The 14,379-nt window shown below is 37.8% G+C and overlaps 1 protein-coding gene across 1 annotated transcript in view; it reads right to left on the bottom strand.

Annotated features, from left to right (window-relative positions):
• PTPRD (protein tyrosine phosphatase receptor type D) overlaps window positions 1–9,755 on the bottom strand; it is a 450,382-nt gene extending 440,627 nt beyond the window's left edge. The window contains exon 1 of the mRNA XM_070742569.1: window positions 9,732–9,755. The gene's annotated coding sequence lies outside the window, so the exon portion shown is untranslated. The remainder of the gene's footprint in view (window positions 1–9,731) is intronic.
• Between the last annotated feature and the right edge of the window lie 4,624 nt (window positions 9,756–14,379).

The raw sequence follows: 14,379 nt of genomic DNA, 5'->3' as shown, positions 1-14,379 counted from the left end.
TCTTAAAAGAAATTAAAAATAAAAGAGTAATAAGAATTCACTTGGTCATAAACTGGGATTTTGCCCTATGATTTTAATATATACATATTATGATTTGATGATCCACCCTTGCACTACGCTTTTGTACAAAAAAAGTCAAAGTAATATTAAGCCAATGTTATGATAAATTATAAGATAATAGAAAAATGAGATTGTGATGAAGATCGTGAAAAGGACAAAGACAAAGATAGGAACAAAAAATCCAAAGGAATGCAAAATAGACATATGCGGGTGATAGGAAGGTCACCAAAAATGAGTTCACAGAGGTATCCTACAATTAGAGATATTATTATAAAATCTCAAAATAAAGTAAAGTTGGTAAGACAGAGGATCAAATGGGCTTCTTGAAATATATATGAAATAAAGGGGAAAAAAATAGAACATGAAATTCCTATTCTGAGGTTGCAACAGTTTGGGAGGCTGTCAAGCTGCTTTCAAGAAATTTTGGAATATTCTGAAAAATCCTAGAACATACTAATCTGACTATTCTAGCAATGGTCCATTGATTCCCATACCTTCCAATTTTCTAGAAAACTGATGAAATACTCTGGAGTTCTTAGGAATACTGATCATAAAATGGTAAGTTTTGTGCAGTGTTTAATAGGGTCTGTAGTAAGAAAAAGTGTTCAACTAAACTTTTATTTCAGTTACCAGGGAATACCTCATTACTCTGAATAAATTTATAAGAATAAAAGGAGTTACCAATTCTCTGCATGAAAATATACAGTAGTCCCTCGCTATACCGCGCTTCACCTACTGCGGCTTCACTTCATCGCGGGTTTCTGAGGAAGTCGATTGGCATATTTAAACAGCCCGCCGAACTCGATCGGCAGGTTTTTCAAAACAAAAAAAATCTAAAATAGTAAATACTGTATTTAAATACTGTATCTAAAATAAATACTGTGTGGTTTATAAACACTTAAAACAATGAAAACTTACCAAACAATTACAATATAAATACTTAAATAAGTACTATCAGTCGATAAATTCCCCATCGCAGATTTCACCTATCGCGGCCAGGTCTGGAACGTAACACCAGCGATAGGTGAGGGACTACTGTATACCTTATCTTTGAGAGATGGAGTATGGATAAAATGTCAAACTGGAAGATGGCAAAGATTGTTCCCATTGTCCAAAAAAGATAAAAGGAGATTATGGTGAGATCAGCAAGTTGCTGAAACAAATCCCAAAGGTGCTTTTTCAAGAGGCAAATTGATTTTCTTGGGGGGGTGGGATTGAAGATGTTGCACTTGTCATCCAAGAAGCTTCTTCAGCTTTGATTGGATACTGGAAAACCAGGACCTGGATGATTGACAATCTCCATAGACCAGAGGTGAAATCCAGCAGGTTCTGTAGAACCGGTAGCGAAAATTTTGAGGAGTTCAGAGAACCGGTATCAGAAATTTTAAATACTTCGGAGTACCAGAAAAATACCACCTCTGGTTGGCCCCAGAGTAGGGTGGGAATGGAGATTTTGCAATATACCTCTCTCAGGAGTAGGGAGGGAATGGGGTTTTTGAAGTATCCCTTGCCCAGAGTGGGTGGGAATGGAGAATTTGCAGTATCCTTTTCCTGGGCTGGGGTGGGAATGGAGATTCCTTTCACTACTAGGTCAAAGCCGCACCCACCAAGTCTCACTATACCATGCCCACCAAGCCACGACCACAGAACTGATAGTAAAAAAAATTGGATTTCACTATTGCCATAGACGTTTATTGAAGCAAATCATAAAAACTATGATTTCTAGCCTATAAGCTCTTTGACAACAATGTGCTGATTATCAGACATTAATATAGAATTGTTGGGAATAAGTCTTGTTACACAAAATTTTAATTCAGTATTTCATTTGGTAAGATATTAGTAAACTATATGAAAGGTATCAGATATAACAGTGATGGAAACCTTTTTTGGTTCATGTGCCAAAAGAGGGTAGCATGGAGGGGAGCACGCACACACTCATTATTCCAAGCAGGGGGCTTTCCCAACTTGAAATGGGCCATTTTTCGCCTTCCAGGGTTGGAGAGAACAGAACTTGGAGAGCAGCAAAAAGGACCTTCCCCATCCCCGACAGAGGCTGGAAACACCTTGTTTCCCGATTCCCAGTGGATCCAGAAGGCTTGAAAATCAGCTGGCCGACACACACATGCGCGCCGGACCTGACCTTGCATGCCCACCAATATGCCCACTTATGGCACACGTGCCATAGGTTCGCCATCACTAACATATTTTGCAGAATTCCATTTCACAAATTATGCTATAAAAGCCTATATAGTAAGCTAACTAAGTGTAGACTGAATATGGCATGACAATTAATCAGCGAACTCGATATTGTCAGTTTAGTCCTGGGACCTATACATATTAACATATTAATTATATATATGAGACGATGGAAGCAATGCTTATCAAATGTGCAAGGAACACAAAATTGATGGAGAAAGATAACACCTTAATTCCAAATCTCTGGATTAGGGTAGATAATTACATAATAGTGACATTTAATAGAAAAAATGCAGTTATACACTTAGGAAGAAAAAAACTAAATATTTAAAATCAGTATTAAATGGTTTGTCAATATTATGTGTCGTTTAGCAGATAGTAATATAGTATAAAGATATCATACAGTGATACCTCTACATACGAACTTAATTCGTTCCGTGACCAGGTTCTTAAGTAGAAAAGTTTGTAAGCAATTTTTCCCCATAGGAATCAATGTAAAAGCAAATGCGTGTGATTAGGGAAATGATAGAAAGGGTGGAGGCCGTTTCTTCCCAGGAGGCCCCACTGAGGCTTCTCCCCGCCTTTTCTGGCCCTGTTTCCTCCCAGGAGATTCCTAGAGAGGCCCCACAGAGGTTTCTCCCCGCCTTTTCCAGTTACAGTTTCGGAGGCTCGGGTTTCTAAGTGGAAAAGGGTTCTTGAGAAGAAGCAAAAAAATCTTGAACACCTGGTTCTTATTTAGAAAAGTTCATATGTAGTGGCGTTCGTAGGTAGAGGTACCACTGTATTTCATGTTTTATTTTGTATAACCCTAATTAAATAGGACTGCGAAACTATCTGAAGCAGGGGTCCCAACCCGTGCTGCAGCCCACTAGGAGCTGTGGCTGGTTTGCAAGTGGGCTACGCAGGTGACAGGGTGAGCCATACACACAACACTAACCCACTGCTTGCATGGCCCGGTTTCCCTACATCCCACTGGTCTGACAAGCCATAAAGGTTGGGGACCTCTGATCTAAAGCATTTATTCCTTCCTCTACTTATCACTCGCCAATCACTATAGTGGAAAAGTGAAAAATATGAATGGTTGCATAAACAGTTTATATATTGTTCTACTTAGGAGTTAGGCTTCATTAAGAGATAACTTGAGGAGAGCACAACATTTATAGAACACCCATACATTTGTTCGAGAGAAGCTTTCCACATTAAAACACATTTTAAATGTTTTGGTAAGTACAGTAAAAATGCTTTCTGATCTGTTACTTTTAGAGCACAGGCGTCCAACTTGATCATGACACCTGACATATCATGACATTTTTTGCCTTTGCAGAATCAGGGTGGGCATGGCGTGCAGCATCCGGCCTCCTGGGCCACCAGTTTGACATCCTTGCTTTAGAGCATAGTAAGCAATCCTATATTCTGGTTTGAGGACTCCTACAGTTCCAAATATTCTGCCACAAAACACAATAACACCCTGTTCTCAATTAGTGTAAAATAAATTTGAATTTTGCAGTATGGCAGCAGACTTTGTATCAGATGTTCAGTTCTGTTTGCTATACACCCATCTATGCCACATAGATACATGCCATCTCTCGATGACACACAGCTGCAGGTGCTTCTCAACTTCAAAAGTTTTGTTTTATAAGAAATTGCTTATGAGACTTTTGGAAAAAAAAATTGCATCATCATTCATGCTATTTAAATCAACTAATTCTGATTTGAAAGCTGACTTACCTCCACTCTTTGTACACAAAATTATATTCAGCATTTACAGTAACTGTTCAGCAAAACCGAAATATGTAGATATTCTAAAATATCTAAAATATCTGCCTGTCATACCTCCCCCGGTTTGGTCAACAGGTCCTCAACAACTTTTCCCTTCTCTAAAGCCAATTTTAATTCCATTCTACTTGAAAACTACTGCTTCTACTAGTGCTTATTTTAAGAAACTCAAAAACAAGCACATTGCCAAAATTGTATCATAATCAACTATTTTTGTGAACACTTAGTCTACAAATCACACTTATTCATTATTTCAGCAAATAATCTGAAAGGCTTTCTGAACCAGACAGCCATAGTAATGTCTGTGGTTTTTCCCCTTTAAAAAACACTTCAGGTTGAATTGGCATTGAGACGGAAGGCTATAAATTCCTATCTTCTATCAAGTACTACTGACCTCAGAGCAAACCCCACAACTGGCTACAGGCATTCAACATCCATCATTGCTTCTGAAACCTAATCATTCGGGGAAGGACAGCTGCACTGGACAACAGTTAAGCAGCTTTCTAAGTTCTGAGCAATAAAAAAGAAACACAAATCCTCATTTTAGTTTCTAAGCTTAGTCCTGATTGCATTTATTAGTGTTCACCATCTGAATAAATTAAGATTAAAACTATTTTACAACTAAGTTTAAATAGGGAACTCACGTTGCAAAAGTGATATATTTCAAAGTAAGCATTAGAAGAACAGATTACAAAGCATCCTATCAAATGGTTGAGTGTTATTGATTTTACTGATCTGCGACCAGTTTCTTTAAATTTTGTAATCTTCTTAGGTTAAGCAACATTTCTATAACCAATATGATAAAACATTAAAGAATAGTAGTAAATCAACAATTAATTACTAATTTTAAACGGCAAGCCAGACAGTAAACAATACATTAAAAAAAATTCCCATAACTTTGGAAATTAATTCCTTGCTTATCTATGAAATGTCATTAGCTTGACATTTAAACATAAGTTAATTTGAGAAGCAAGTAGCTTTGGCCATTTATAAGCAAGCTAGCAAGCACACTCGGAAGCACACGCACACACAGCACATATATATTACTGAATTTTGAAAAATGCTTCCCAAAACTTTGAATAATGGAAACTGGATATTGGTAGATTTTACTGCTCTACTTCATACAATACATTATTTCTTTAAAAAATACACATCAACTGCATTTAACTACTATTGGCTGCTGTATAAAAATAAGCACTTTCAAAGTCTTCCATGATCATTTGTGCTTCCCAAACTGCAGAACTTGACAGTACCCAAATAAAAACACCCATTTATTTAGTAAGGAAAAGCACAAAAAATTAAACACAATAATGTCTTCATCAAACCATTTTATGTTATCGTAAAGATCAGACCATATGTCTCACAATTTCAATGAGAGTGTTGATAATATAACATATATCTCGCATATGTAAGAAAAGGAATGTGAACTTATAAAAGCATTTTTGTAAAATGCATGAATCAATCTAATATTGGGCTAAGTTATGTTTAATATTCAAATTTGCATCCATTTTAATTCATTTTTTGTTTTACTTTTAAAATATTAGATTTTTAAAAATCAGGTAGATAAGACATATGTATTTTCTTAAAATTCAATATGAAACATTTATATATTAAAAGCTGTAAAATCTTTTTACTTGAATGAAGAATCCAAATAAAGACAGAACAAACATCTACGGGGAACATATTAAGCAAAAAATATTCTGTCTAGAGCAGCATTTTGACAGGATGACCAATGGTGATTCTTCTAATTTTGGATATACCAGAGATCAATTTACATGTTATGATTTCTTTTTATAAATACCAAATGATTAACAGAAAAAAAGGTTAAATCTGTAATAATAAATTTCCTTGCTATGCATTAACTGTTAGGATCAATGGAATTGTCAACATGCCACTGTTCAGTCATAATTGAATGATAGTACAATAATAAATAAGTAATAGAGGAAACACTATGGTTCGGATAAATGTTTATTCCATTACATCTGTGCTGTGCTGTGGAAGACAGAGTCCTATTAATGAACTACAACATAAAGAAACAAAAATGAAACATGTTAGAAAAAGATTTTAAGGGCAAAGGTCTCTAAAGCTAATCTTCTGTATCATTAAATTTCCCCTGTACATATGCCATATAGAAAACCATAGAAGATCACTGAGAAAAATCATCCACTGCTTTCACTTAGCGTATCATAATTTATGAAGGAGGGTTTATGCAGTGAATTTCTTTTTGGTTTTTAGTTATTATTATATATCTGTTAGAAGATTTGTATATTTGTTCCAAATAAATTAAAAAGCTAACCCACATCCAACATATGTGGAAATATGACTGAATACCTGATTATAAAGCATATTGTGAACACAAAGCAAATTTTGCATAATTTTTGCACAGTGGAATACACTGGTATTCAAAATTTAATCTAATCTGCCATCCTAAAAATTACTAATGTTGTTAAGCTGTCATTGCACAAAGTCTAATAAGGTGCTTCTATCACAAATAGATATATAAAATTAATCTGCATAGAAATTTCTAAATGAAAGTATTATTATTTAAATTTTGTGCTTGCAAAGACACATTCATAGGAAGTTGATGTTAGTATATTTACCACGATAAAGAATATATATTTTAGAAATATTGCTATCAAATAGTACCATTGTTTTTCTTCACTTAAGCCTATATTTAGCATTACTACTGGATGCAATACCAAGATTCCCAAGACAGCTGATCATCTGCTTCTCCTTAATAATTTAAAAGACTATTCTGAAAAAAATATCTATCCATGCATCATAGACAATAATTCTTTATTTGTGTCACCCTACAGTCTTTTGATTGATCCATAAATCAAAAATTGTGTTACTTTGATAAATCATGCTCAATTTTAAGGAAATTCAATATGTAAATGTTTCAGCTGTTCTCCAGTTCAAATGGCATTCTATCTACCGGTATTTGAAAAGCTAAAAATCGGAAAAGGAATACTGGACTTTATTGCTTAATATTTATGAGGAATGCTGTCCATTCTAAAATCTACGGAATAATTAAATCTACTGGACATCAATATGCCAGAATCTTTAAGTGTTCAAAGACAAACTTTCAAATATCTGTATCTATAAGGAAAATATAAATAAACAATAAATTGCATAAATCTTTTTTTTTTTAGGAAATTCTGTCCAGTTTTAAGCTTATTCTGGTCTTAGAAGAATAGAGCCATTTCTAAACTTACATTCTTCAGCTCATTTTTCTACACTAACACTTCTTAAACATCTGTCTGGTTATGTTAAACATCATGTTACGAATTATATATATATACACAGACCTCTTTTTTCTCAAGGTGATCATCTTTCAGAGAGTATAATTCCCAAACTATGAAAGGAGCAAGGACAATTCCCAAGCTTCACACACTTTTCCTATAGAAAACTAAATAAATTTAATTCCAACATATTAAAAATACAACTCACAATACTTTCAAAATAAACAAATAAACCTAAGTTTTATGGAACTGAGCATAAGTACAAATATGGCTTTAGAGTGAAATCATGAGCAAATTCTGTAAATTCTGGTGTTTGCTGTTTAAATGCAGTTTATACAGGCCCCTAGTGGTTTAGCACTCATAGCAGCAGACAAAGGGGTAATCCTTACTTTTTAGCATGTTAGTTCCAGTATGTAAACATCATTCTATTTTTAAAAAAAAAATATGGTAGCCCTTAAAACTAGGAATGTAGCTATATTGTAAATATAAAAGCTGGGTTATTTTCAAACCTTACACAAAAAATAAATAATGCCATGAACTGTCTGAATCTAATACCTACATCTTATCACAGGCATGTTTTAACTTGTGGCACTATTAGTAACTGAATAGCAAGGTATTTATACAAATGAAATACTAACTCTGAAAGCACTGTTTCTTGACATCTGGAATATCCATTATCAAGCACTACTTTTGAAAAATTACACCAATCTACTACTATAAATGTTTTAATGTCAACTTTAAAAAAGAAGTCTTTTCTGCAATCTCAGTAATTGAAAATAATGTATAAAAACATGTATCATTTCAGATTGAAAGTATGTATAAATCTAATATGCTGCCCTCAGATTATTATTATCTTTCTTCCCTCTGTAAAACTAGAATTCTTCAATCACACTTTCCATAATGTATATTTACATCAATCCAGTGGGATACAATTTGACAGGTAAACTGATGCCATTAAAGAGGCTATTAATTAAACATTTAGACACCATCAATAAAACAGTTCATTTTATGACACTTCATTTAAGGAAACTGATAAATCAGCAGCAGCTTTACTTAAAAACAGTTACCTGTCATTGATTTTTTTTTAAAGAAAAGGTCTGTTTGATTTTTGTTAAGTTTCTGGATTTATGTGATCATTTGTTTCTCACAGGTTTTAAAAAAATGGCTTTGAAAACCAAATTTCATGTTGAATTTGAAGCAGCAATAGTCTAAGGTTTTTTTTAACCATACATCCAAAGTAACATTTTCTGTTCACTTTAATTTTTGTAACATATATGGTTAAAAAAAGGAGGAACACTCAGATAGGATCTAAGCAATTCACAGAAATACCCTCCTATTATGAAATACCTTTCAGTATTTTCTTTCTCCAAAAATAAATAAAGTCACAAGCCCTGAAGAAAGAACTATCAAAACAAAACTATACCTATCTGAGCAACTCAACTGAAATATTGCACTGCCACACACTGAAACTGAACATGAAACCTTGACGGTGCACACACACTGTGAGCACTCCTCACAAACCGGATCTAAAACATACATTCAATTTTTTTTTGTGTATAGACACTAGGGTGATGGATAAACATGCTTCCCTTGTGGTATGAAAATTATTTTGAAAAGCACCTGAAAAAAATAATATTAGAAAGCCCCCATGAAATAACCTGCAGAGGAACAAAACTCAAGTCAGCAAAGCAGAAGAGTGGAGGAAAAGGTTACATAGTGCAACTTGCAACTTATCCTGGCCTGGGGGTGGGGGCATTAAGTAGAAAGGGCAACTTGCAAAATCCAAGCAGGCTGAAAAGCAAGGAGAGCATGTCACCTCTTGAGAGAATCCTCATCGGTTAAGTTTGCCAACAAAGGAGCCCTCTTGCAAATCCTACAGGAATCGTTGTCCTTAGTGTTGCCAATGATACTGACAGTTATATCGCCAAATATTTCTCCTTTCTTAAAATTCCTGGATTCCCCCCACCCCACCTCAAGAGGATGAATAAGAAAACACATCCACAACCCCAAGCAGTCTGTGTAGGACAGCTACTTTTTCCCCCTGGTGTCTTTCCTCCCCATCACTTGGGGCATATGGTAACTCGACCATTAGCGGTCCTTCTGGCATTTCGAGTGCCTTCGCCTTTGGCCCACCCTGTACGCATCCGATACTCAGGGGTGACTTTAATTTTCCCTTTGCCACCACGGGAATCAACCTTCCTCCGCTCCCGCCCACCCCCATCGCCAAATCTTATTGTTAATTCTCCCCGATGGTAGATTTAGAAGCCGGGGTGCTGCTAATGGTGGGTCGCCGGGGAGGAAGGGGTGGCTGGGGTGCAACCGGGGTGGGGTGTAGGGGGACGAAGACGACGACATTTAGTGACAAATGCAGATCTGCGTGCCGCGAAGGAGGAGAGAGAGAGCGGGAAGGGTCTCGGCGAAATGGGTCAGCGGAAGCAAGCAGCGGGAGGATTTTACCTGCTCATCCTGGCTTCCCCTTCAGGTCCCCCCGAGCAGCAGCAGCAGCGCCGCCGCCGCCGCCCAAGTCCGCCTTCCCGCCCGTTAGGTCCGCGGGCGCTCCGCTTTCCTCTTCTTGCTCTTTCTTCTTCTTCCTCCTCCTCCTCTTCTTGATGTTACTACTGTAACTATTGCTATTGCTGCCTCCGCGGCTACTACTTCTTCTGGCGCTTCCTCCTCCTCCTCACGCCGCTACGGCGCGTCTTTCGGGCGGCCCATTTAATCCAAAAGGCGAGCGAGGTCCTGCGAGCCGACTTCTTGCCGGCGGGGGGGCTCTTCCCTCTGGTTCCCCGACGGCCCGAGATGCAAAAAGTGGCGGGCTGTCTCTGAGGAGAGCCGACGGCATCCGAAGATCGAGGTGCCCGGCTACAACTCCCCCGGCAGACGGGGGTTCCCTGCTAGCTTCTCCTATCTCCTGCTCTTCTCCTTCTTCTTGGCTCTTCTCCGTTCTGTTCTTCTCGCAGCTCGTGGTCTCCCGGGCGCTCTCCCTCCTTTTCCTCCTCCTCCTTTCACTCCCTCCTCCCTCTTCTCCCTCCCTTCCTGGGTCGCCCCTCTTAATATAGTCTATTTTATTCTTCGTGCTATAAACGGAGGGGGGGGGGGAACTGGGTCTGCTGCTTAATGCTTCCCCTCCCGCCCTCTCTCTCTCTTTCTTCCCCTAACGAAGCCTTTCAAGTGCCCGGTCAGCCAAAAAGAGGTGAACTTGGAGACGGGAGGCAGAAACGGCGAGGCTTATCCAAAACCCATGGAAGGAGGGAAGACTTTTTTGCCGGGAAAGAAGCGACGGTTGTGGCATGCGTGGTGCTCGCTCGGGGGGCGGGGGGGGGTTGAAAGTCGGAAAGATGCCTCTCTCTCTCTCCCTCTCCTTCTCTTTCTCTCTCCTCTTTCCCTCACGCTTGGGAAACCCGCCTCGCTCTGGGTTTGTGCAGCGAGCGAGAGATTCTTTCAATCCTCTTACAACGCTCCCGCTGCGGATCACAGGATTTATGTAGCCCCGAGTAGAAACTCCGGTTGCGGAGTTTGGCTGCTGAGGCGAAGGGGGGGGGAGGAGGGAGGGGAGGGGGACGAAAGCGCGAGGCGCGCGGGGAAGGGAAAAAAAAAAGAGGAGCCAGAGAATCACCACCCCGCGAGCTCAGCGCTCGCGCTCCCTTCTCTCTCTCTCTCTCTCCCCCTCTCTCTTAACCCGGCCGCCGGGACCAGCGACCGAGAGGGAAGAGCCGCGCGCGACACACGTACACGCGCGCGCGCGCAACCCAAGCTGGAGCGCGCCGAGCCCAAGGAGGCGGGAGGGGACGGGGGGGGCAAAGAACGGTTCTAGGGGGCAAGTGACGTCAGCCCGCCACCCTCCCACCCCCCCTGCGTTCCAGCTGGACGAGCTCGGAAGGGACCTCCCACTCCTTTTTTATCTCACGCGGAGATGTTACAGGGCAGAGAGAGAGAGAAAGAGAGAGAGAAGGCGCCCGGCGTTTTCCTTTCGGAGAAGCCGCGCTTGGAAAAAAGAAGCCGGCGAGATATCTTGCTGGAACGTGTCCGCCTTTTATTTATTGCCCGCGTTCCGCTACCGCCATCCCTCTCGTGTATTTGCGAAATCCGAATATGATCGCTACAGCTGCCCTCATATCTCAAACCTCCACCCGCTTTTAGGGTCCTCCAGCCAAAGCTAATTCCGTCTTTGTGTCTGTGTGTGTGTGTGTGTGTGTGTGTGTGTGTCTGTGGACGAAGTTACATCTGGTTGCTTTTAATGCGGGGCTGACCAAAAAGAAAGCGACTGTTGCTCTACGTTGAATGCAATGAAACTTTGGGCCTGCCTACAGTAAACTAATTTATATATGCGCTATAATTTATTTATTCATTTTTACATTTGTTCTCGAAAAATGTGGATTTTTAAATGCCTTGTCATTTATTTTTGGTTAGAAGTGTCGGGTTTCTAAAATAAGCCAAAAGGGCTCCAAAATGTACTTTTATAATACCATGACAAAACTTCGAAGAAACAAAATACACTGCTGAAAAAAATAAAGGGAACACTTAAACAACACAACATAACTCCCAAGTAAATCAAACTTCTGTGAAATTAAACTGTCCACTTAGGAAGAACACTGATTGGCAATCAATTTCACATGCTGTTGTTCACATTCAACTTTGTAAAGAACAAAGTATTCAATGAGAATAATTCATTCAGATCTTGGATGTGTTATTTGAATGTTCCCTTTATTATTATTTTTTGAGCAGTATATATGATTGTAAAAATATCAGGTACCTAATGGCATATCACATTATGTTATAGAATAGACTAGGAATAGGAAGAATGCAATGGAATAAAATATTTGTTATTGGACAAGTGTGATGGACACACAAGGAATTTGTCTCTATGCATAAGCTCTCAGTATACGGTACATACAAGCAATAAAGTAGTAAATCATAAGATATAGTTGTAATAATAAGATACAATGAACAAAGCGATAGGTATCAATAGATGTGGGTAATAGGAAAGATGAAAAGGGTAGTAATATATTCTTTATACGTTAAATAGTATGTTATTTAAAAATAAATATGCCTTGGACAGTATTCTACACATCTCTTCTAAAAATGTTTTTTAAATGCTTTTTTTATATGGTTTGTCACTGATAACCCAATTATGTTGGTAAAATATCCATGGGACAGAGACTGCTCCTTGTGTTCCACTCTTTCCCTCTATTACATTCCCCTTTATCAATATGAAGCATTAGCAGCAAAAATTGCTGTCATATGCTTTCTTCCTTTTGCCTAGAAATATATTTCCAGGATCAAAGAGATCAGAATGCCCAACCAAATTGCAATGATGTACATGAATTGAAAGAGGGAGAAGTTGCAAGAACCCAATAACCTGAGATAGCTCAGGTATTTATATGTGCAGTTTTTCTGCATCTTAACTACTTGTTTATTCTCTGAAAAGCAGCTTTTTGAAACATCTTATTTCCACCTATAGATGTTCGTCACTTCTTAAATCCTAAAAAAGCTCTCACTTATTTATTGGTGAAATATCCAAACAGAAATAAGCTGGTCTCTCTACAGGTGTTCCATCAAAATGCCTAGATCGCAAAAAAGAGATAGCAATGACTGCACATCATAAAGTAAAAAATGAGGTTAAAATGGGGGGGGGGGAACCATATCCTAAGCTCTATTAGCATTAGATAGTATGTCTTCAGCTATATCATTGCACAGAGCAGAATCTGTACACATTTACTCAGAAATAAATCACTGTGTTCAGTAAGTTTTGCTCCCATATCAGCCTGTACAAGGAACAGATGTAACCACCTTTGAATTGATGTTTCATATGATTAGGTAATGGAAATGTGTTTCAATAAAATATATGAAATTGGAATCATATTTAAGGGATAATAAGATTGCATAAGTGTCATATCTATATCTATCCATGTATCAATCTATGTAAACACAACTGTCAATGTCTTAATATATACTTTGAATTTCTCTTTTTTAATTTTAAACTTACAAAAAGTAAAGATAGGTATGTAGATTATCAAAAATTTTTAAAAAAATCTAAAGAATGATCAGTCAAAAGTTATAAATTAGTTTGCAAACAAAGATGAATACATCATATACTATAGTGCCAAATAAATGAAGCATCTGAAAAATAAATTGTTTTGTTAATACATCTTCTGCCAGTGTTCCTTGTAGAACAAATTTGATGCTTAATAATATTCCAAAGAAGTAAGACAATGATGTGCTGTTTTCTTAAAAGCAATGTTGTTTTCACTTACTGCGATAATGTACTGTATAGTATAATCCTAGTGTATAAAATCATCACAGGTATGTAACATATGCCTTTATATATTTTTTTAAAAAAATAGATCTTTCAAGGCATAATGCAGCATGATGTTAAATTTGGAGTCAAATGCCAGTCACTACCTTTCTGACTGCTACACAAGCATAGTTTGAATTGAAAAAAGTTGTTGTTATCTGATTCGTTATGCGAACTGATTTGAAATGTGGTGACATCATGTATCAATTCCTGAATTCTCTACAGAGCTAATGAAGAATATTTGTATGCTGTCCCGAGTCTTCGGAGAGGGGCGGCATATAAATCTAATAAATTATTATTAGTATTATTATTATTGTTGTTGTTGTTGTTGTTATTGATGCAATGTCACAATAGGTAGGTATCAAAGACATTATAAATCAGACTTCAACTGATCATTTTGGTCCCATGAATCCTCTATAAAAATATTCATGCTCACACACTTCTTTATTTTTCAATTAAATAATGCTTTAGATTCTGTTTATTTGAATCCCATGTTTATTATTTTTTCAAACAACCCAAGGCCATGAATATATCCAACACATCTTCTTCCTCCTATTTTCTCCACAACAACCACCCTATGAGGTATGGAATTGGGCTGAGAAAGTGTGACTGGCCCAAAGTTATTTAGCTGGCTTTCATGACTAAGGCAGGAAACCACGGTCTCCTACTTTCTGGTGTAGTGCCTTAATAGTATTTAGCAATAGCACTTAGACTTGCATACTGCTTCACATACTAGTGCAGTGATGGCAAACTTTTTTTCCTTCAGGTGCCGAAAGTACATGCACATAATAATAATAATAATAATAATAA

This window comes from Erythrolamprus reginae, chromosome 2, assembly GCF_031021105.1.
Source record: "Erythrolamprus reginae isolate rEryReg1 chromosome 2, rEryReg1.hap1, whole genome shotgun sequence".
Lineage (NCBI taxonomy): Eukaryota > Metazoa > Chordata > Lepidosauria > Squamata > Dipsadidae > Erythrolamprus > Erythrolamprus reginae.
The sequence above is the reverse complement of the archived record's forward strand: the minus strand, read 5'-3'. Positions and strand labels throughout refer to the sequence as shown.